Source organism: Neovison vison, chromosome 9 (assembly GCF_020171115.1).
Source record: "Neovison vison isolate M4711 chromosome 9, ASM_NN_V1, whole genome shotgun sequence".
NCBI lineage: Eukaryota > Metazoa > Chordata > Mammalia > Carnivora > Mustelidae > Neogale > Neogale vison.
The window spans coordinates 87,941,749-87,964,344 of NC_058099.1; the positions used below are offsets into that span (position 1 = coordinate 87,941,749).

General features: G+C 40.3%; 1 protein-coding gene across 2 annotated transcripts in view; it reads left to right on the top strand.

Annotated features, from left to right (window-relative positions):
- The window catches only part of ALDH1A1 (aldehyde dehydrogenase 1 family member A1), a 392,715-nt gene that overhangs the window by 235,026 nt on the left and 135,093 nt on the right, over window positions 1–22,596 (top strand). For both annotated transcript variants that reach the window (XM_044265890.1, XM_044265891.1), the window contains 2 exons: window positions 5,366–5,499; window positions 9,053–9,150. The gene's annotated coding sequence lies outside the window, so the exon portion shown is untranslated. The remainder of the gene's footprint in view (window positions 1–5,365; window positions 5,500–9,052; window positions 9,151–22,596) is intronic.

The window sequence follows — 22,596 nt, forward strand, 5'->3', positions numbered from 1 at the left end:
TTTCCCCCCTTCAAATGATTAATTTGACCATTTCGGCAAAGGAAAATAATGTATGTTTAAAAGAAAATAAAATATGGGAGGAGGGGAAGGAGAATTCTATGCGAACCACTCTTTTTCTTTTTTAGTGTTCTTGCCTGGGTAAACAGATTAATTGGCGGATCGAATGGCAAAATAAAAACTTAAGTAAATATCATTATCATGTCACCAACCAATTCTTGCGAGATGAGACTTGGAGAGGGATGGAATCTGCAGATTTTAATATCCTTGTTACCTGTATGTGTACACTGCAATGGAAGAATCATGTTTGGGCTTTTATAAGCCAGGGTGAAGCGAGAGACGCCCTTGTAGCTGAATTATGCAGTGAAATAGAGAAGTCATCCTTTGCAACATTCCATGTCGGGGTAGCAAGGAGGTGACAGACAAGGACCTAGAAAAAGAATCTCTCTCGGGTCACATGACTACTCCTTTAGCTTATTATGTTCTCTCTAAACCTGCCTCATTTGCGTTCCTCACACATGCGTAGTATGGGCTAGTTTGTGGTTAGGAATTCTCAGCGTGAAGTTTCTTCTTTTATTCTGCCTCAGCCAGAGCTAGGACCAAAACAAGGCAAGTTTGCCCTTGAGAGCTGACCCTTTGAAGAATCCCAGTCCTCAGTTGCCCTCAGAGTCCTCCCTCCTACCCAGCTCTGGTCGCCAGCTTTGTTTCCTGTCCCAAGGGCACAACTAGTACTCGTTCAGCCCTCTGGATTGCTTTCTTATTATTCAAGTGTCTAGTTTCCTACATGCTTCAAAAAGTTGATCTGTAAATTCTACTAACAATTTTCATTGTGCTTTACCAAAAAAGATTTTGCTGAATATCAAACCGACTGTCTTGACCCTGTTTCCCCTTAAATAGCTTGAGTCGGTCTTCGGCCCACATCTCTATACCAAAACTAACGTTCAAAGACAATTTTCAGAAAAAAAGGTAAAATCGTGACTCTCATGCAGATGTAAAATGAACATGAAAGAATTTCTTTTATTCCTATAATATGAGAGAACCAGGCAGGTGTTAATCAGTTCAAAGGAAAAGTCAAAACAGCGAAATTTGTATGGAGTAAAGGCATGTTGAAATGAATCGCAGAATGGAGACCAAACTGGTTTTTCCATAGCCAATTAAGTCCCTACCGAAGTGGACAGAAAATGTCAACTAAATACTGCCAGACAAGCCAGAATTTCCCTATCACTTACCTATGTTCACAAGGATTTGCAGAAATTGCTCAAAGACAATGAACTGATCACCCAGAAAGGTTGCGATGAAATGCATCGTTTTCCACTGAAACACAATTTTTTTTCTACACTAATCTTAGGAAGGTCATTAATGACTTCTACATTGAAATAATTTAATATCATTTCTCAGTAATCATTTTTGACATAACAAATGACTCTCCTTTTTTCAAAAAATTTTCTTTGCTGTCCTTTTTGCTTTTCATGATTTCCTTTCCGTCAATACTCATTGGCTAGGTGATTTCAACAAGTTCCAAGGGTTTATACATCAACCATATGCTTAAGATTCCTCCTGTGCGGTCTTCAGTCCCGACTACTCCCATGTCCTCCGGACATACATTCTTAAAATTCACATCTACTGTCAAATTGCCAAATGAAACTGTGTTATCTGAAACTGAACTTTGATTTCTTTTAATCTAACCCTTTTTCTTTTTTTTTTTTTTTTAAGATTTTATTTATTTATTTGACAGACAGAGATCACAAGTAGGCAGAGAGAGAGGAGGAAGCAGGCTCCCCGCTGAGCAGAGAGCTCGATGCAGGAGTCCCTCCCAGGACCCTGAGATCATGAGCTGAAGGCAGAGACTTTAACCCACTCAGCCACCCAGGAGCCCCTTTTCTAACCCTTTTTCAAAGCACGCGCGTGCACACACACACACACACCCCCTATGGTTAGGCAATTCCAAGTACTCAAGCCAAGTCTGAAGGGTCATTGTGTCTTCCATGTGTCCTCCAAGCTCATTCTCCGCCCTTCTTCACCTTGATTCATGACAATAAAAGCGCACACGTGTAGGAACTAAATCAAGATTGTCTCTTGCCCTTTGTCTTCCACTTGGTTTCAGTCAACGGAGAGCCTTTGCTGAAGGTGGGAGCCGGGGAGAAGAGTGAGGCCAAAGCACTACTTCCTTTGTCTGTATTTTTTTTTTTTTTTAAAGATTTTATTATTTGACAGAGAAAGATCACAAGTAGGCAGAGAGGCAGGCAGAGAGAGAGGAAGAAGCAGGCTCCCTGCCAAGCAGAGAGCCTGATGCGGGTCTCGATCCCAGGACTCTGGGATCATGACCTGAGCTGAAGGCAGAGGCTTTAACCCACTGAGCCACCCAGGCGCCCCCCTTGTCTGTATTTTTATGAGCAGCTTTGGGCTGGGTGTTTTCCTTAAGGCTGGTGTGTTCTAACTCCACTTAACACGGGTTTTTTGGGGTGTTTTTTGTTTTTTTTTTGTTTTTTTTTTTTAAAGATTTTATTTATTTATTTGACAGAGAGAGATCACAAGTAGGCAGAGAGGCAGGCAGAGAGAGAGAGAGGAGGAAGCAGGCTCCCTGCAGAGCAGAGAGCCCGATGCGGGACTCGATCCCAGGACCCTGAGATCATGACCTGAGCCGAAGGCAGCGGCTTAACCCACTGAGCCACCCAGGCGCCCTTTGTTTTTGTTTTTTACTGGACTTTCAACTTCCAAGATTGAATAACCACACCTTCCCTTCATTCTTCAGGGCTACCCCCTGCCAACTTCTTTCTGAATAATTCCTTTATTAAACACACTTCTGATTATCTTAATTTAATGTCCTATATTACAGAGAGATATGAGCCCTGTTTCACATCCAGCAAATTCTCTGCACCTATTCTCAAAGTATTTCCAGAGTTTGACCTCTTCTCACTTAGAGCTTTTTGGTCCAAGCACGGTCATCTCTCTGCTGTGTTCTCATAATAGTCATTTCACTTGTTTTGCCCTAGAATCTGAAAACACAGAAAAGCATGCTATGGAAAACGTATAACTTTCTGTCAACACCTAAAATTCATTTTTTTCTACACTAAGGTTGTCAATGACGACCACACTGCCACGTTCAGTGTCACTTCTCATTTTACGACATTGCAAGTACTGGACAGACAGCTTTTAGTCAACAGGCTTGAGCAGTGGAAACATATCAAGGCGAAAAGGACCCACAGAGACACCCTGGCTGAATCCAGACAGGCCCATCAGGGGACCCATCTCAAAATATCCATAGGCCCTAACTGACCAATGGGCTCCTTAAAACCAGGCACAGTTACCAAAAAAAGGGAAGATTCCATATGTCCTCATACATCCTCATCCTCCTCCTTTAAATGCAGTTCCCACCCACAGCCTCCTTGAGGACAGACTCTCCCCTTTGCTGTGCCGCCTGCTGCCCCCCTGCTGCGCATTCTGTCGTTTTTCTCTCTTTTGTTCTGCCTCAGGTGAATCCTTTCACTGCCATGTGCCGCCAGCTTCCACCCCTTGGCCCCACATTTAGGCGCCCCCCCCATCCAATCGGGAAAGACACTGCAAGTAGGTAATAGCCCTTTACCCTTGCACTTCTAGAGTCTGTTCTTATACACAAACACGAGCAATCTTCCCAAACAAGTATGTCCCTGATGATCAAGCTCCTTAACATGGGTCTTCTGTCTCTCCGGTTTCCTCGTAAGACTCCAGCCCTGCCGGCATTCTTGCCCCTCCTTGGGTATAATTCAGTGTATTCTCATGTCAGGGTCTCTTTCCTTGTGTATCCCTTAGATATCTGTTTAATCCCTAATTTACTACAACCCTCTGCATGAACGTCACCTCATAAGAGGGGTCTTTCCTCACTGTCACATGAAAGGGCATCCCCATCCCTCTCCGCTGTCATTCTCTGGCCTCTTCGGTCCACATTACTTCACGTTGTTCATCACCACTTTATTTGTTTATTGGGTCTTTCCTCACTGAAATCTAAGTTTCATGCGAGCGAGATCTTTGAGACCCACCCAAAGAACTGTGTGGAGTGAAATGAAAGAACACGTAAGTGAATCATCAAATGACACACGAATTCTGTTTTGAGACTCTGAGTCATAAATGGTCAGTCCTAATCCTGTTGGAGTCTCCACCAGTTTCAAAGAGGAAGCAAAAGAGTCTCCTGCATATAATCTCAAATATAATCAAATATTTGCAAACTGTTGATTGGTCTGAAGGGGACTTTAAAGCTGAAAAACAAACAAAATCAGAGTTGTGCAATGATTTGTCAGAAAGCCAATATTGAGGAAACCAGTCAGCTGGACAAACAAGATGGAACAAGATGGGTATGAAAGAAATTTCAGTATGTCCTTGTGGCGTTAAGCTTTATTTTCCTTAAGTGAAAGAACATGGTTATGCTATTAATATTATGATTAGGGCTTATCTTTTTAATTAATAAAATTGCCTTGAATAAAAAAGTGATTATCAAGTGAATTTCTAATCACTCCATTAGAAGGGAAATGTTAATGTCACATGTATGTTGACACTTTATGAAAATCAATAGCTTTTTCTCTGTCTTCACAATAATGTTTAAAAATAAAGTGGAAAAATATATCCATTTATAATATAGACAAAACAAGAAAATTCTTGGACCTGAATGTAGCGAGAATAGTGTTAGACCTAAAAATTAAAGGATGAAATCAAAAGAAGTACATAAATCACTTGAATAAGAACTAACTACAGAAATGTCAGTACTTCCAAAATTAATATAAATTGTTTTGCAACTCAAATTATAATCTCAATGAACTTGTCTATGGAACCATATAAAATGATTCTGGAATGTATGTGGAAGACCAAATCTTGAAGTGTAGTCAAGAAAATTATGAATATTGAATAAGAACAATTAGAAAAGTGAAGTGAGAGACTTCCAGATAGTAAAATAACTATAAAGTCACTACAGTCAACAGTGTGTGATATTGGCACAAAAATACACAAACGTATTAGATATGACTGAGCATCTATAGAAAGATCAGTATATTTGTGGTTTTAATCTAACTTAAAAAGAGTGACTAATTTAATAAATGGTGCTATTGTGATTGATTATGCAGAAAGAACTGGATCCTTATTTTATTATTTTTTTTTTAGTATTGGAAGGAACTGTAAGAGGCTATTTGTATAAATTTGGGGTAGAAAATATAGGCTTTCCTAAGGATAGTAGGAATCTCAAAAATCATAAAGGAAACATCAGGTGGATTTGGCTATTTTTAAATTAAATGTATTTATAGTAAGATATAACCATAAACAAAATGAAGAGACAAATTCAAAGTTCAAAGATATGTTTATAAATTAAGTGTGGTAAAGATTCTTTTTTTTCTTTTTTTTTTAGAGAGACTCGTCATTGAAGGATCATTGCATGTAAAAATCCCTGTGGAACTCACAGGGTCACCTCACTGTGTTCAACAGAAAGAGAAATTTCTAACTTTCTCAACCAAATTACTAGAAGAACTTCAGAGTTAAAACGTAAGCTTGTATTACCAAAAACAAAACAAAACAAAAAAAAAACTTTCTTAGTAAATGACACTTTAAGAAAAAACATGAAACTTAATTCAAGTCTTTACTATAAAGTAGCTAAATGTTAAACAGAATGCTATTAATTGGAAAATACATGAAGTAAAATAGAGCAAAAGAAGCACAAAGACAATGAAAAATACTAGATCTCGAAATGTTTCCTCCCCGATTTTCTTTTCCTGTCAGAAAGACACAAGTTTGGAATGGTCAGCGGACTTACACTTTTGACCAAGAAGGAATTTTAGAAATGTGCTTCAATAAAGGGAACATCTTGTTTTTCAGTCTCAACTGTTGCAGTGAAAAGCAGTGTCCTGAAAAATACACGAGACTTATGCTACAAGACCAACAGGCATAAAAAAACGACTTCTACCCTCCCCTGGAATCCCGAACAGAACATAGATGTAGCGGCAACAGACATATTTTGAAAGCTGAGATTGTTTTGGTTCATGGGGAAAATCCTGTAGCATCTCTTCCCAAGGAAACTAGAAAAAGATAGTGTTGGCAAAACCTACTTTCTCAGGAGGCCATGGTAACTGTGAGCTAAGTCATTTGTATTTGAGGGGAGGTAGCAGAAGGTTGGTAGATCATTCACTTTTGAGGGACTCAAGTGGCCGAGTCCACTTAATCTGCCCTAGATTCCTTTCATTAAGAGAGAACGAACCCGCACACACTGCCAAAATCAAGTTCATTTAAGGTAACAGGCCAGGGATGTTTCCGACCATCATACCTCTGAGGGTATGTTTGGCATCATGGTGGCTAACACAAAAATACAGAAAACAGCAGTTGTTGAAGGGGGTGTGGAAAAATCTGAGAACTCTTTTACCTTGCCGGTGGGAGTACACGTTGATACAGCCATGCTGAAAAACCGGCTGGAAGTTCAGAAGAGAAGCATATGACGATTTTATGACTCAGCAATTCCAGTCCTATGTTTGTGTGGCCAACAGAAAGGTAGGCATATGTTCACCCAAAAAATGTTTATAGCAGCACCCGTCATCATAAAAAACTAACTAAACTAACAAACTAAAAACTACCCAAGTGGCCTCTATCAGCAGAAAAAAAATCCATGAACTGTGGTGTATTCACCTCATGGAATACTCCGGCCATGAGAAGGAATGAAGGAAAACTGAGCACCACATGGGTGGGACTTGGGAGCACAAAAGAAGTCAAGCCCCAAAGCTTATATGCTGTGTGATTCCCTCATTTCCAATTCAAAAACAGATAAACCAAACAATGACATTGGAGGGCAGGGTAGTGGTTATCATTGGAGCACAGAGATCCGAACCTGGGAAAAGGCACAAAATGCTGGCGGGTGGGGGAGAAGCTCCAGGACACTGGTGGTGTTCAGTTTGTAAACATGCATCAAACCTGAAATTTATACTTTGTGCAGCTGTCTGTGTGTGTGGTTTAAGAAGAAGTTTCCCGGCAGACTTGTGTTTGTAGTTTAGCGCAGGAAGCCGTGGGGAGGAGCAGGGAACCCGTTCACTTTCTTTAAATGGAGAGAATAGTTTATAAACATTTTACCCAGAAACACAAACGGCAGCTTCCTGGGTACGGAGTCCTTGGGTTCATGGTACCTCGCCCGACAGCCAGGGAGAAACACCACCTCTCAAAACCAAAGTCAATTATTGTCCCTGCTCCGAAGAACAGTTCTGATATACTAGGCTCCATTTCTCAATTTTCTGAAATACGTTAACTAAAGAGAGATCCCCTTATAAATCATTTCACCGCCCTCCACTACTTAGACTTCAGAGAGCCTTTGCACACAATACTTTTCCATAGCCCACAGAGCCCATGAAGACCCAATGAAGATTGCCAGGAAATGCTTCAGGAGTGATTCATCTGAGTCCATGCTGAATGACTTTATGTTCCAGACACTGAGCTAAGCCCTGCTAGGACAGGAGCTGAATTTCAGCCCTCCAAAGGCGTTGAAACCCTCTTCCCAAGGTGCTGGATTCTGAACGGCCCTGTTCTCGCCTACACTGATGTAGCAGACTCCTTGGCAATTCTAAACAGATAGATGAAGGTCAAACTACAGGCAGAACAGTTCAAGTTACACTGAGACCCAGTAAGGACCACAAAGCGTGCAGAGCTCTGCCTAAAACAGGCCAAGTTAGCACAGAGGCGTGAAAGAATAAAGAACCAGCTGCGCAAAGAAGTGAATTAGCAGAACTACACAAATACACTTGATTGAAAAAGGACATTCACCCTGTCATGGATTTTTTACAAAACAGAACTTGTGTAGGAATTTTCAAGCGCACACCCACCTTATTTGCATGAGAAGAGTGAGAGGAAGCTTGAATTTTTTACGGCCAATCTTAGAACAATTAAAAATATGTATGCATAACTACGTATATATACTGACGCATATACACAATTATCAATATTTGCCTCTCCCTTGAAGAGCTTCTGAAGTTAGGGAAATATCTCGGTCATCCATTTTATGCCTGGCTTAGAATAGACACCCGAAAACACTCATTAAGAACTAAACAAAAGGGGGCACCTGGGTGGCTCAGTGGGTTAAGCCGCTTCCTTTGGCTCAGGTCCTGGTCCCAGAGTCCCAGAGTCCCAGGGTCCTAGGATCGAGTCCTGCATCGGGCTCTCTGCTCAGCAGGGAGCCTGCTTCCTCCTCTCTCTCTGCCTGCCTCTCTGCCTGCTTGTGATCTCTCTCTGGCAAATAAAAAAAAAAAAAAAAAAAAAAAAGAACTAAACAAAAGTGTTTTGTCGGTGTGGAGAGCTTCTTAATCAATCAATGAATGATCCTTGACTTTTAAGGTTTTATAATAGTTTTTGCTTCCTATTCTCAGTTGCCAAATTTCGTTTTAATTTAGTTAATGCCAAGTTTCTGTGACCTGGGGTTTGAAGTCAAAGTTCATTAGTCTAGTTCCTTTGTCGGAGAGTCTGAAGAGCACCCCCGTGTCTAGACCAAATCCATGAATTTTATGACACAGATTTGCCATCCGTAGGCCTTTCTTCCCCCTTGATGTGAGTTCACAGAAGTAGAAGGAATTTATAATTTATATAAATGCAATATTCAGAGTGTAAGCCAAAACAGAAATAGAAAAAATATCGTATTTAAAAAAATTTTTTTCAAGATTTTATTTATTTGAGAGAGTGTGCATGTTGGGGGAAGAGCGGGGGCAGGGGAGGAAGAGAGACAAGCAGAGTCCGTGCTGAGCACAGAGCCCAAGGCAGGTCTCCATCCCGGGGCATAGGGATCATGACCTGAGCCAAAACCAAAAGAAAGATGCTCAACTGACTGAGCCTCCCAGGAGCCCCCAAAATTGTATTTTTGTGAGCATTCTATGCATATCACAATTTACTCTTCTCATGTGACAACAGGCAATAGAATCAATAAAAATGTATATGCACAATCCACAAGATACTGAATTTTGTGCCAATTATCCCTGTACACGAGTCATGGATTACACCGTTGTATTCTATTATGTAATTGCAACATAATTACATTTGCCTGGCATCTCATTTATAAGCATGAACTTGTTTCCAGTTTTCCAGCAATATAGAAGATAGAAAGCTGGAGCGGACAACGCGTGCCTTCTTGTGCATACATGCGACCATTTCTCTAATGGAATTGCTGAATATCAAGTAAGTGCATCTTCCAAGTTTATTAAAAATCTCCAAATTTCATATTGGTTGTACCCTTTACACCCTGAACAAGAGGAAAAGCAAGTTCTCATTTCTCCAAAAACTCACCACTGTTTATATTGTCAGACTTGTAAATCGTGACCAGTCTACTAAGTGAGACTGATAATTTAGGGTATTTTAATATATACTTCACTGATTATTACTGAGATGGGTGACAGCTCATGTTACTTGGCTTTTCCTTTTCTTTTTTTGCTTTTCTGCCTATTCAAAAACTTTGTTCATTTTGAGGGGGTATGGGAAGGCAGTACCAATGATCTTTTTCATACTGCTCCGAATAAATTCTTTTTAATTCCGGATACAGTTCCTCTATCTGTTGTATGTGTTGCCAACATCTTTTCCTATTCTGTGGCTTGTTTTTGCTTTTGGGTTTTTGTTTTTGTTTTTTGCTTTTGTTTTTGCGTTTTCTTGAGCAGAAATTCTAAATGTCAATGCAGTTAAATGAGGTAGTCATTTCTCTTACAGATTGCATTTTCTGCACCTGGTTTAAGAATTTTTCCATGAATAATTTCTTCTAAACATTTCAAAATTTTCCTTTTTTCATTTAAGCTTTAATCTACCTGAAATTGATTTTCTGAATGATGTAACTTTGGAATGTATTTCAATCATTTCATATATACTTAGATGGTTTCCCTAAATCCTTCCTACATATTACCTCTAGGTTTCTGGCCCTATGGGTGGTGGGATGAGAAACAAAGGGGCCAAGTTCTAAGCTCTTGATCTTTATTTTGACTAGAAGCCTAATTTTATATATTAAGATGCTGCCAAAATTTCATGTGAATTAAGGGATATACTCTGGAAACCATTACCATCATGGAAACTATACAAGCTTTGAATTGAATTTGATGTAGATGTTCATCCTGGATTAAATTCTTATCAGCAGAAGGAACTCAGACATATCACTTCCTCTTTCTGAGCCTTGTTTTCTACAAAAAGATACTATCAGTAACTATCCCATGGTTTGTGTTTAAATTAATAATTTAAAGATGCTTATTACATTGCCTGACACAGAAGATATTCAAAGACCGCTAGAGCTTCTGTCTTTGGCAGTGGGACAGAGAAGCTTGAGAAAAGTGGAACAAATCAAGACAAATGCGTGTTCTTCTAATTTTAGTAGAAATATGGCGATGAAATGGGAATAAATATCCCAGATTTTGGAAAGCACAAATACGAGTATCTGTTGAGATTATATGACCAGCTTTCTTCTGTGGGACCTAAACTTGGCCCTGAATGAAAGAAACATTTTGGCTTTAGTCATCCCTGGCAGGAGTTAATCCTAGGGTAGGAAGTGGAAATTCAGAGGTTATGCCTGAGACAAGGGTCAGAAGGTAAACTGCCCCCCCGCCACCCTGTCCAGGACTGAGAGAAGGCTAATTTGTTTCTGTGTTTGACCAGCCTCCGAGTGTGCAAAAGCTGGAGTGAACAGTTCTAATGGGGATAGGGTGCCGGGGGAAGGGCACCTGTCCATAGGGAGCAAAGAGAGCAGGGACTTGGTTCAGGATGAGGTCCTGGGCACAGTCTGGGCTTTGGTCTGGTCAGCAGGTGACAGGACTTGATTTTTTTTTGGAGGTGGGTGGAGGGTGCAGTCCTTTCCAATATCCCCAAACCTTCAAGTAGGCTTACTTTAGAATTACCAGTAAATCTCGGTTGTGCCATTGTAGAGTAGGTAAATGCCAACACTCATCCTTGGGTGTAAACATTATAGGGAAGAAAGAGTGACTGTTTTGCTGTCTCAGAGTGGGCAGGAGAAGTGACAGATGGTACTAGAAAAACCGATGTTTCTCATGAAGTCAATGACATGGTCAGCTGCCAGTATGTATGTGCATTGATAAGACAAAGAGGTTGGAGTGGGAGAAATATAGTGACATTTTGGAACACGTTTGAGGCGCTACCACTGGAGAGTTTTCCTGAATGCCTGGGATATACTTTGACACTGGTTCCGGGGAGAGAGACAGGCAGCTAATTTCTAGCTGGTATCTGGGGCCATAAAAATGTAATGAAAAAAAAAAAAAAAAGACTCGTTTGATGAGACTTGCATCTTATAGCTTAAACAAGTGTGAGACGACTGAACGGATTTGCAGTCGGAGGAGATGTAGGCTATGAGGTAGAAGTTAAACTGGGAGCAGACAAGCCGGAAATAATATCCAAGCTAGAAAATCTCAGACCTTTCCTTTCGCTAAAACCTCTCCTCCTCCTCCAACTAGATCCACTGACGGAGCAAACCACTAATTGGTTGTCTGCTCTGTGCCTGTAACGGTGTTGGACACTGTGGCTACAACGGGAAGTAAGCCAACATGTTTCTGTGGAGTTTGCAGGGAAGTTGGGGAGATTGCCATTAATATGATAAAGCAAACCAAGTACCGGGGCTGGGAGCGAAGTATGACCAAGAGAGCATAAAATGCTTCCAGCCCAGTGCAGGATCTACAGAAAAAAATGTCACTATAAAATCTGGAAAATATGAAAGTGTGTGTAGTAAGTGCATTTTCAAACACCAGGAACCCAAAAACACTTTTATGAAGAGTCAGTAAAATACACCTTTGGGAGCTTGGTTATCTCGCTTAGCTGGAAAATTCATTCATGCCACATGTTTCCATCCACAGAGAGGAATGGCAGTGGTGTGGTGTGTCTGTTGTAGCTTCCTGCAGGGGGGCCTGAGGGTCACACTGAGCTGAAGTGAATTACTCTCAGTAAACAACTTGAAGGAAAGGGGAAGACCTATAAAGTTTTATGATTTTTATTTATTTTGGCTCTCTCCGTTTAAAAATATATGTGATGGGGAACCCATTGCCTGCCTCCTGCATTATTACTCTTATCTTAAGAGAAAGCCAGCAGTGTACTCCCTACAGAAAATTTGCTTTATAGCCTGTTAGGCCATAAAACAGCTCCCGTTAGCTATTTCTGATTTAAGGTGTACGTAGTCGGGTACTGTTTTCTTTGCTTTAAGTATGAATCTTGGATTTTGTGGGGGAAATCCTGTGTGAATCAGAAATATCATCCCGTGTATCCACCTAGCTGGAGGGCCCGGAAGCATCTATAGATTTTACAGCCCAATTGGTAATTATGTAGATGGTAAAATCCCCTTCTGCCTCTCAAAAGTGGTTCTGATTTTTCATCCTGTTGTCTGGATTGGTATCACACCTTCATGTTGGACTTACCTGGGATGAAATCAGAGAATTGCAATACGGCAGTATATCGATGCCTTTCTGAATTTGGGTGCAAGATTTCTTCTTTGAAAACCTCTTAAGACCAGACACATTCTATGCTCGCTCACATCACGAAGTGGATAATGTTTCTAGACGGGTCTTGGTCCTCATAATGTGACAAAGAGCCCTAAGGGGTGTAGCTACAAGAAAGGCAGGACGTTATCTGTAGATGCTGGTGTAGCAGGAGGTCTAATTCTTATGACTCTGCGTTTTTGCTTCAGATGTAATGATTTTGGGGACTTTACTCATCTTGGATTATCATTGATGCTTAAGTCCATATGCTATCAACTGCTCTATAGTCATAAAGAATTCTGTATGTGGTTTCCAGATGATTATTTAAAGTGTGTATGTTAATGTAAGTTATTTCAATATAATATTTTGGTACACTGTATCGCTTTGGATTATAATGTATAAAATATGTTACTTCCAGATAAATACATATAATTAAAAGTTACTCATTTTTAGATATTAAATGACCAAGGAAGGTTATTCCGATTTTGCTTTTAAACTTCCTTTTCGTTGGGGTGCTTGGGTGGTTCAGTCAGTTGACTGTCTGCCTTCAGCTTAGGTCGTGATCCCCGGGGTCCCAGGTCGAGCCCCACATCAGGCTCCCTGCTCAGCAGGAAGCCTGCTTTTCCCTCTCCCACTCCCCCTGCTTGTGTTTCGTCTCTCATTCTCTCTCTGTGTGTGTCAAATAAATAGCTAAAATCTTTAAAAAATAAAATAAACTTCCCTTTCCTTGTTTTATCTATGTTTCTAAAAATACATATAATGTAAACCATGAATTAAATAAAAAGCTTATAGTATCCTATTTAATTACATCTTAGGAGCACAGTAAAAGTGAAAATCAGCATTTTACAATACAATGTATGAAAATGAAAGTATAGAATCATATTTGTTGTACTGCTTAGGAAAAAACAACAAAAACAAGAGGCTAGAAAGATAAAATTCTTTAAAGAAAATACCAGATAAACAGATTCCTGTAGTGTTCTAGTCATCCCCATTATTGTTGAGTACACAGAAGATTTGACAGGTTTTTTACAGAAAAAAATGGAAGAATAGTTTCAGTTTGACACACTGTCATGGGGATAATATAAATAATATCAAAATATTTTACAAGAAAGGACAAGCTATCCAATTTGTTTATTTCCAAGGATAATGCTGGGTTTATGTATATTTGGAAAGAAAGTCCCAGTCCTGACACTAATTCTCAATGTCTCCGAATTGTTTTAACTTCTCTGCTTCCATTGCTATGTCCTAGTGGGGAGGTCAGTAGCTAGAGCCTCCCCCTCCCCACTTACATTAGTTCTGAGATCTGCTCTTATCTCCCAGCTTTGACTCTAAGTCCTTTATATGGCTCTCCTTAACCCTTCAATCTGAAATACATGGTCTTCCAAACTGTCCATTTTATGTTCCTTATTTGCATTAGCTCACTACCACTTTTTTTAATTAAAGATTTTTATTTATTTATTTATTTAACAGAGAGAGAGAGAGATCACAAGTAGGCAGAGAGGCAGGCAGAGAGAGAGGAAGGGAAGCAGGCTCCTTGCTGAGCAGAGAGACAGATGCGGGGCTTGATCCCAGGACCCTGGGATCATGACCTGAGCCAAAGGCAGAGGTTTAACCCACTGAGCCACCCAGGTGCTCCCTCACTACCACTTTTAATTAAAGGGCTATATACTTAGTATTGGGTACCACACTGAAAAAAAAAATATATATATATATATATATATTATTATTTATTATTTATTTATTTATTATTTATTTATTATTTATTTATTTGACAGACAGAGCTCACAAGTAGACAGAGAGGCAGGGGGAGAGAGAGAGAGGTGGAAGCAGGCTCCCTGCTGAGCAGAGAGCCCGATGTGGGGCTTGATCGCAGGACCCTGGGATCATGACCTGAGCTGAAGGCAGAGGCTTAACCCACTGAGCCACCCAGATGCCCTGAAAAAAAAATATATTTTTAATTGCTATCTTTTCTTTCCCCCTCATAACATGTTATGGACTGTATTTCCCCACCCCCACACAATTCATATGTTGAGGGTCCAACTCTCCGGTATCGCAGAATAAAATTGTATTTGGAGATGAGGTCCTTAAAGGTATAGTTAGGTTAAAATGAGACTCTTAGAGGAGGATATAATCTAATATGACTGGTGTCCTATTAAGAAAAAGGAGAGATACCAGGAATGTGTGCACACAGAGAAAAGGCCATGTAAGAAGGTAGCTATCTACAAACCAAGAAGGGAGGCCTTGGGAGAAACTAACCCTGCCAATACCTTGGTCTTGAACTTTCAGCTTCCAGAACTGTGAGAAAATAAATTTCTGTTGTTGAAACCACCCAGACTATGGTATTCTGTTAGGGTTTCCCTAGCAAAGCAATATGCAAGTGTATTTAGCAGGTATGAGAAGAAATCTGTGACATGGTAAAAACACCAGTTTTCCCCGAAGTTAAATAGTTAACACAGAAAATATAAGAGCTGATATAAAAATGGGTTTTGAAGAAATTGGCCCTCATGTGCTTTTCCCACCTTCCTATACCTAACGCAGCTCACTTCTCATCGCAATTAAATCTTCTTTGCTGTTCTAGGTGACTTTAGCTCCTTTCTCTGAACCTCCTTGAGCATCTGTTATTTCCTAGGCAACTGAAAGAAGTATATTTAATACCAGAACCTTGTTCTTATTCTGATTCCTATATTTAAAACAGATATAAGTGTACCTCTCTTTTGGGAGCTGTGGTAAAAAGAAGGTAGACGGAGTCCTGTGCCTGCTGGCTCAGTCCACAGCCATCTGTCCCTCCTTCCCCACTCACAGCACTTACTCAGTGACACCAGGAATACGACCACATGAGACACGGACTTCAGACCCCCCGAATTACATCACACTTCATTATCTTCTTAGAAGAGTCTCAGGAGACAAGATCTCGTATATTAGAACTGAGGCTATGACACACTTTGAGAAAACACTTCCTACATTAGGATGATAGACAGAGACAGGAACTAGTAGTCGTTCCAGGGGTGGGAGCTTTAATCTGCTTTTGTCAAATGATTTTTGAACCCCATTCATTTTTTTGAATTACACTAGAAATCTTCCACCCAGTCTGAGAATCTAAGAACACAAACAGAATTGGGTTTCTGTTTGGAGTTGATACGTTTTGGCTTCTTGGCTAAGTTGCCCGTGGGTGTCCAGTCTCCTTCAGCTCAAGCCACTGGAATGATGAAATGCATCTCTCCTTTTGTGCAGTTTCTTCCCCAAGACACTTCCAGAGCCCCATTCCAAATATCAACATTCTGTCCTCAAGACTTTCATTTCCTGTTTTCGTTTAGAAATCTCTGACGCCTAAATAAGTTGGGATTATCCCAAATAGTTCTGTATAAAGTAGAAAAAAGTAAAATTTTAAAAGGAAGTCATTTTATCACTTTCACCTTTGCTGCCAGCTTCACAATAATTTTGTTTTGCATGAAATGTTTTGTTCAACTTTGACATATCCGTTAGGGATTTTATATACACAAACACACAGTATGTGTGTACATATATACCTGTGTCATATGTATCTACGTAATTATGGAGATATATAATTTTACATATATAATTATAGTGGATGTAAAAGTCATTTTTTCTTTTAGTTTATTGACAAATTTAGATTTAGTATAATTATACTTAATTTTCACTGAAATGACTTCTGAGTCATTAGTGAATAAGATATTTGAGTATTTATTTCAATCTTTAAAAATGTTATATCAAGACTTCCCCCCCAATTCTCATAAGAATATTCCAAAATTACGGTATGAATGAAGAGTAATCTCCTCCGTCTGCTCTGCTCTCCGTCACTCTGAGCCAGAGGGATCAGACTTGGAGCCGTACCTCTCACTATGCTGCAAACATATTAAGGAAATGGCCTTCCTGGGGCGCCTGGGGGGCTCAGTTGTTAAGTGTCTGCCTTTGGCTCAGTTCATGATCCCAGGGTCCTGGAATCAAGCCCCACATCAGGCTCCCTGCTCAGGGGAAGGCCTACTCCCCCCTCTCCCACTCCCCCTGCTTGTGTTCCCTCCCTCACTGTGTCACTCTCTGTCAAATAAATAAAATCTTTTTTTAAAAAAAGAAAGAAATGACATTCATGCATCATCACGGAGAGAAACCATGTTTCCAGAAAGTGGCCCTGGTTGACAGGGTTCCCCACAGCTCCCAATTTGTGCATCTGGTTCTCTCTTCTCCCTCCACATTTTGTTAACAGGCACCATATTTGGCTTATCTATGACGACGAATGCCAGCATGTCTCCTAGTACATCCTAGGCCATAACTGGGGACACACTTGACTTTACAAAGCAATGGGCTTTTTTGTGTTATAGATGTCATCCCTCTGTCTAGGAGAAAAAAAAAAAAAATGTTTCTCTTTGCACCTTATGCCATCTGGAGACCTACAAGTCATAGTTGGTCTTCTAATAAATTTCATTTTCCTCTCATAATCTTTTAAATGTAATTCATTGTTGCTAACATTTAAAAATCAGAAGATTCCACATGAAAAGCTGCATTTCCAAGTTCTGTTTCATAACGGAAAGAGCGGACAACACAGGGACAATGGCAGTTTACTGGGCTAGATTAGAAAGAGCAAATGACCTCTTCCCCGTGTTTCAGTGAATGCAATTCTCTTATTTTTGGTATTTTCCACTACTCAGTGGGTGCTTGAGTTTGTGACCTCTGTTTTCGATTAAACGTTAATATGTTTAATTGAAATGTTTTCTCCATTTATCAGGTCTTGAATCACATACTTACTTAGCTTCAACGAGTGCCTTCCTGCAAAGGGCATTTCTTTATCAACACCCGTGTTAAAACTCTGTCTGAACATGACTTAATATTCCATACAGCCACAAGTGCCTGACATCGTAGACCCCTTGGGATACTTGAGCTTGTCCTCACTGAGAATAAATGCCATTAAATTTATACCAACTGTATTTCTTCTCATACTGGGTTTCACAATGCTTAGTTTCATTCAGTACAATCACCAGGTCTAGTGAATGGAAGCATCACTCTCGCTGACGGTTAAGTTTTCCAGTGGGACTGTCCGTGCGCTGTGTTCCACTGTTTTGCTGGTTATAGAGATGATGAAGATGCAGTTAGGTGCACAGAATACAGTCCCCAGCCTGGAGCAGGAGATACCACCCAGATGAGGTCTTGCATGAGGACGAAGACAGAGGAGCTGTATGTAGAGCCCGCTGGGTGCGTAAGGATGTCTTTACTAGTTTGCTAGAAACACTGAGCCTGGACCACATGGGGCATCTGCTTTCCATTAAACAAGATTTAAGCACCTAGATGTGAGTCCTGCTTCTGCCACCTGCTAAACAGGTGATCTTCAGCGATTTGTTTAGCTTGGTTGAAAAATTTCTTCTGCAAAACTGGGGTGTTGATAGTCGCACAGTATGGGGTGATTATTGGGAGTCAGAGGTGGCAGTTCAGGATTTGGGGCTCAGCACACAGTAGGGCTCCATGAGTCTTAGCTGCGGAGCTCGAGATTCCCACCAGCACCCCGTTATGACCGTCACTTATGCTGTGTGACATACCTTCAGCTTGGCCTGCCTGTTAATTGTTGATAGCGATGAGTCTCTAGCGACATTTTATTCACAAATATGTATTGAGTGCCTACTCTGTGCTGAAAAATAGACAAAAAAAGCAAACAAAAACAGAGAGGGGAAAAACAAACCCTGCATAATGACGTATGGTCCAGTGGGGGTTTCAGGCTACATTTTCCAATATCAGTGGGCCATACCCACACGCAGGCTGAGCCCACATCTTAGGTTCGCACATCTCCCAGGAGCCTGCTTATGAAATTGAGTGAATTTATTTTTTTTAAAGGTTTTATTTATTTATTTATTTGACAGAGATCACAAGCAGACAGAGGCAGGCAGAGAGAAAGGGAGAGAGAAGCAGGCTCCCTGCTGAGCCGAGAGCCCGATGCGGGACTCGATCCCAGGACCCTGAGATCATGACCTGAGCCTAAGGCAATGGCTTACCCCACCAAGCCACCCAGGCGCCCCACCCTGAATGAATTAGTATATTCTAAGACTTCATCTTTCCCATTATAAATGAGGGGAAAAAAAGAATTTCTCTCTGGTTTCTTTTAAGAGAAACAGAAGGAATGATGTTTGGTTAAAAAGAATGTAAATCTTTCCCAGGTTAATAAACAGTGAACAAACAACCAAAAAAAAAAAAAAAAAGCCTGGGAAAATGTCATACCTACTCTATGATTTCATTTCCTACCTGTGAAATAGATGTTAGTTTTGTTGGGTGATCTCTAAGTTGCCTCTAGAACAAATAGTCCATATTTTAGTCCCATACTCAGACTTCTTTATGCAGACTGTACACTTTTCCCCTTATACCTCTGCGATCATATGTGAATTAGATTAGATCCGTTTGTTTCCATCTGGTGTGCCCTGACGTCCTGGATGGTCCTCACACTTCTCAGAAGAGAAGCAGTGACATTTCCTTTCGATGTGTTTGAGGACAGGCGCTGGACCCATCTGGCTTAGCCACTTCTCAGTTCTTGCTATAGGGAAGGTACATTTCCTCTATAACCAAGAATGGGCTGTGGTTTTAGGAGCAGGTTTTGTTTTTCCAGGAGAGACCGAGTGGACAAGTGTGACTAATTCAGGTGAGAAGTACGAGCTAGCCGCCTTGCTCTAGCTCTGAGAGAAGTTGTGCAAACTAGCTCTGATTATTAAAAGGCTAATATTTGAATCATTATCTGATCTGTGTTCATCGGCAACTAGTGCTGATCTTCGCCAAATAATATGGACATGATTTATTGCGTGCCCCCAAAATGCAACCAAAGGGGAGGTAGACACACAATAGATCTCGTTTTGGAAGGATTACCTCCTTTTATGCATGGTCACTTCCCTATCTAAGTACATTCCTGTTCACACACCCTCTGTGGAATCAGCTGCTCAAATTCTGTTCTACATTAAAAAATAATAATAAAACTCACACTCTCCTACTTTATGGCATATATAGCATGCCGTGTCTCTTTACATGTATAGCATATAAAATCTGATTTCACCAATATTGAAATATAAAAGTGACTGTTTATTCTAAACAATGATTCAGTACAGAAATGCATTAATTATAGGATTACACTCTCTACATATATATTCCTGGTTCAAGATGAAGTTTATTTCAGCCAGAAAGACATCTGAAACAAAGGGATCACTGCAGACAGAGTGAGTTTGGAGAGCAGCTATAGATGCCAAAGAAGGGGCTGTGTGGCTCAGTCCGACCTTGACTCTGCTCAGCTTGTGGTCGGAGGACACCTGGGCTGAGGGCACTAGGCACCTGGTGTGCCAATTAGCACATGATCACAGCAGCTTCCTGGAGTGAAAAATATTCCTACTCCTTCACTGTTTAAAGACATGAAGAGAAAGATCCCGAGAATTTCATTTTTTAACTTTAATTGTATGCAATGGAAAGAGAGTCAAATTACAGGAACTTTGTTTCTCTGCATTACAATTCCATAAAGCCCATCCGCCTCCTCTATACGGTCACGCATTTGCAGGCTCGGGAGCCTGGCATAAGTTTTAGTCAACTTTAAGACATTTACAAATGGATACTCTGTTTCTTCTATTTGTGGCCACACTGTCACCCAGCAAAACTGTGAGCTCCTGAATATAAAACCCCATCAACAGGTGACTATAGCTGTTCATAAGAGGAAGTTAAGTGAGTCTGTAGGACACCTCATAGCCAGATACATATTATTGCAGGATTATTTATTGTTTGGAATTTCTTTTTCTCTTTCCTCACTGAGTACGTATAAGATGAAAAGTAATGGTGTCATAGTTCAGTTATGAAAAATAGTCACAAAATGTGCCTTCAGTCTATGTAAATATTTCAGCAGAGGGTTTCAAAACAAAGTGAAATTAGATTAAAATAATCAATATAATAGAGATTTTATAGCACTTATTCTTTTTTTTAAGATTTTAATTATTTATTTGACAGAGAGAGCAAGGGAGCACAAGCAAGGGAAGTAGCAGATGGAATAGCAGAGGGAGAGGGAGAAGCAGACCCCCCAGTGAGCAGGGAGCCGGATGTGGGACTCTTTCCCAGGACGTGGGATCAGGACCTGAGCTGAAGGCAGATGCTTAACCAACTGAGCCACCCAAGTGTCCCAGCTCTTAAAATATTCTAATGCCTTTGATGCCTCATGCTCCTACCCTACCATCAGTTGCCATTTCAGGGAGAAAAGAGAGATGTCTGAATAATTCATTTATGGAAACTTCTCTGCAGGGTAAAATTCTCCTGCCTTCAAATCTGACTCCAGCCCAAAGTGTTCACCTGAAAGAAAAGTATTATTTTAACTTAATAAGAAAAATAATTACATCAAATTATATTTGTAAACTGAAAGCATTTTACTTATTTCTTCTTGAATTTTGGCCTGAATTTCTGAATAGTGTATCAAAAAAGAAAACTCCAAAATAGACATGTTGATACTGTTTCAAACCCCGAAAAAGAAATGAGACAAAGTGTCTATTGGCAAAATTGCTATCTTCAATTTATTTTATATTTGAACACTTAGAATTAGGGGGAAATGATACAAGTATAACCACACATTAATCCGATCACAATAAAGTAATTATTATACATCAGAGTTTCTTTCAAAATATAGGCATAACCTCTCACCCATTGGGATAGCCACCATCAAGAGGGCAGAAAACAAGGGATGGCCAGGATGTGGAGAAACCGAAACCTTTCTGTAGTCCCCGTGGGACGGTAAAATGGTTCAGTCTCTGTGGAAAATAGGACGCAGATTCCTCAAACAATTAAAAAAAGAATTAGCATGTGGATCCGGCAACCCCACTGCCGGTATGCATCCAAACGAATCAAAAGTGGGGTCTGGAGATTTTGGTTGTTTTTTTTTTTTTTTTACAGAGTTTATTTATTTGAGAGAGAGTGCATAAGCAGGGGGAGAGGCAGAGGGAGGGGAAGAGGGAGAAGCAGACTCCCTGCTGATCAGGGAACCCAACGCAGGACCCACGCAGGGATCATGACCTGAGCCGAAGGCGCCCCTGGAGGAGATTCTTGCCCACCCAAGTTCACTGCAACATTATTCACAATCCGAGGGGTAGAAACAACTCAAATGTCTGTTGACAGGTGAATGGACAAACAACATTTGGTCTATACATACTATGTTATGTAGCCTACAAAAGACAGGAATCCTGTCATTGGCTGTGACACAGAGGAGCCTTGAGGACACTGCTATGTGAAATAAGCCAGTCACAAAATGACAAATCCTTGATGTTTGGACACACACGAATTATGTAAAGGGGTCAAAGTTAAAGAAACAGGAAACAGAAAAGTGGTTGCCAAGGGCTGGGAGTAGGGTAGGAAAATTGATGTTTAATTGTCAAAACTGAGTTTCAGTTTTGAAAAAGAAAAAATTCTAGCAATCTATTGCACAGTAATGTGAATACACTTACCACCACTGAGCTGTACACTTTACACGTTTAAGATCGTTATTTAATATTATGTTTTATAACAATTCAAAATAAAACAGTTAAAAATGTATAATCGTTTCTTATAAGACATGTGAAAAAAAAAGGGGGGGGCCTTAATAAACCGAAAAACATTCTTGCAAACAGCAAGGAATTTGTCTTCCAGTTTAGAGGAGAGTGATAAGGTGGTAAAAAACAGTACATTTGTGTTCTATAAAAAAAAAAAAAATGCACCAAGCATCAAAGATGCTTTAAAGCTTCCACTCTAAATATGCAAACAGATTCTTTGTCACCTATCTTATATGTTTATTTCATCTTTGCAAGGTCACAAATGTGACTAACTACTCTAGCTTGGTTCGCACTGTTCCCTAAGGAATGAACTGGATTGAATTAAAAGCATGAGATCAGCTTCATTTTTACAGGGTGTGGAGTTTGGGATAAAGCACCCAAGTGTGCTTTTAAACTGAAAAGAAAAAACTGAGTCCCCAATCAATGCAACAGCTACGATTTGCAAAAATTCCTTTTTCTCTCTGTTCAGAAGGAAAACAGCGAGATCTTCATTGTGTTTCTGCTTTGCAACGGGCTGATTTTGCAAAACCCCTCCTGTTACTACAACCAGATGTTGTCCTCTTCCCATGTGACAGGTCCCAAACTAAGCACTAAATCCGCTCCCTCTTTTCCAGTTCCTACCTCTGAGAGGTAATGCATCT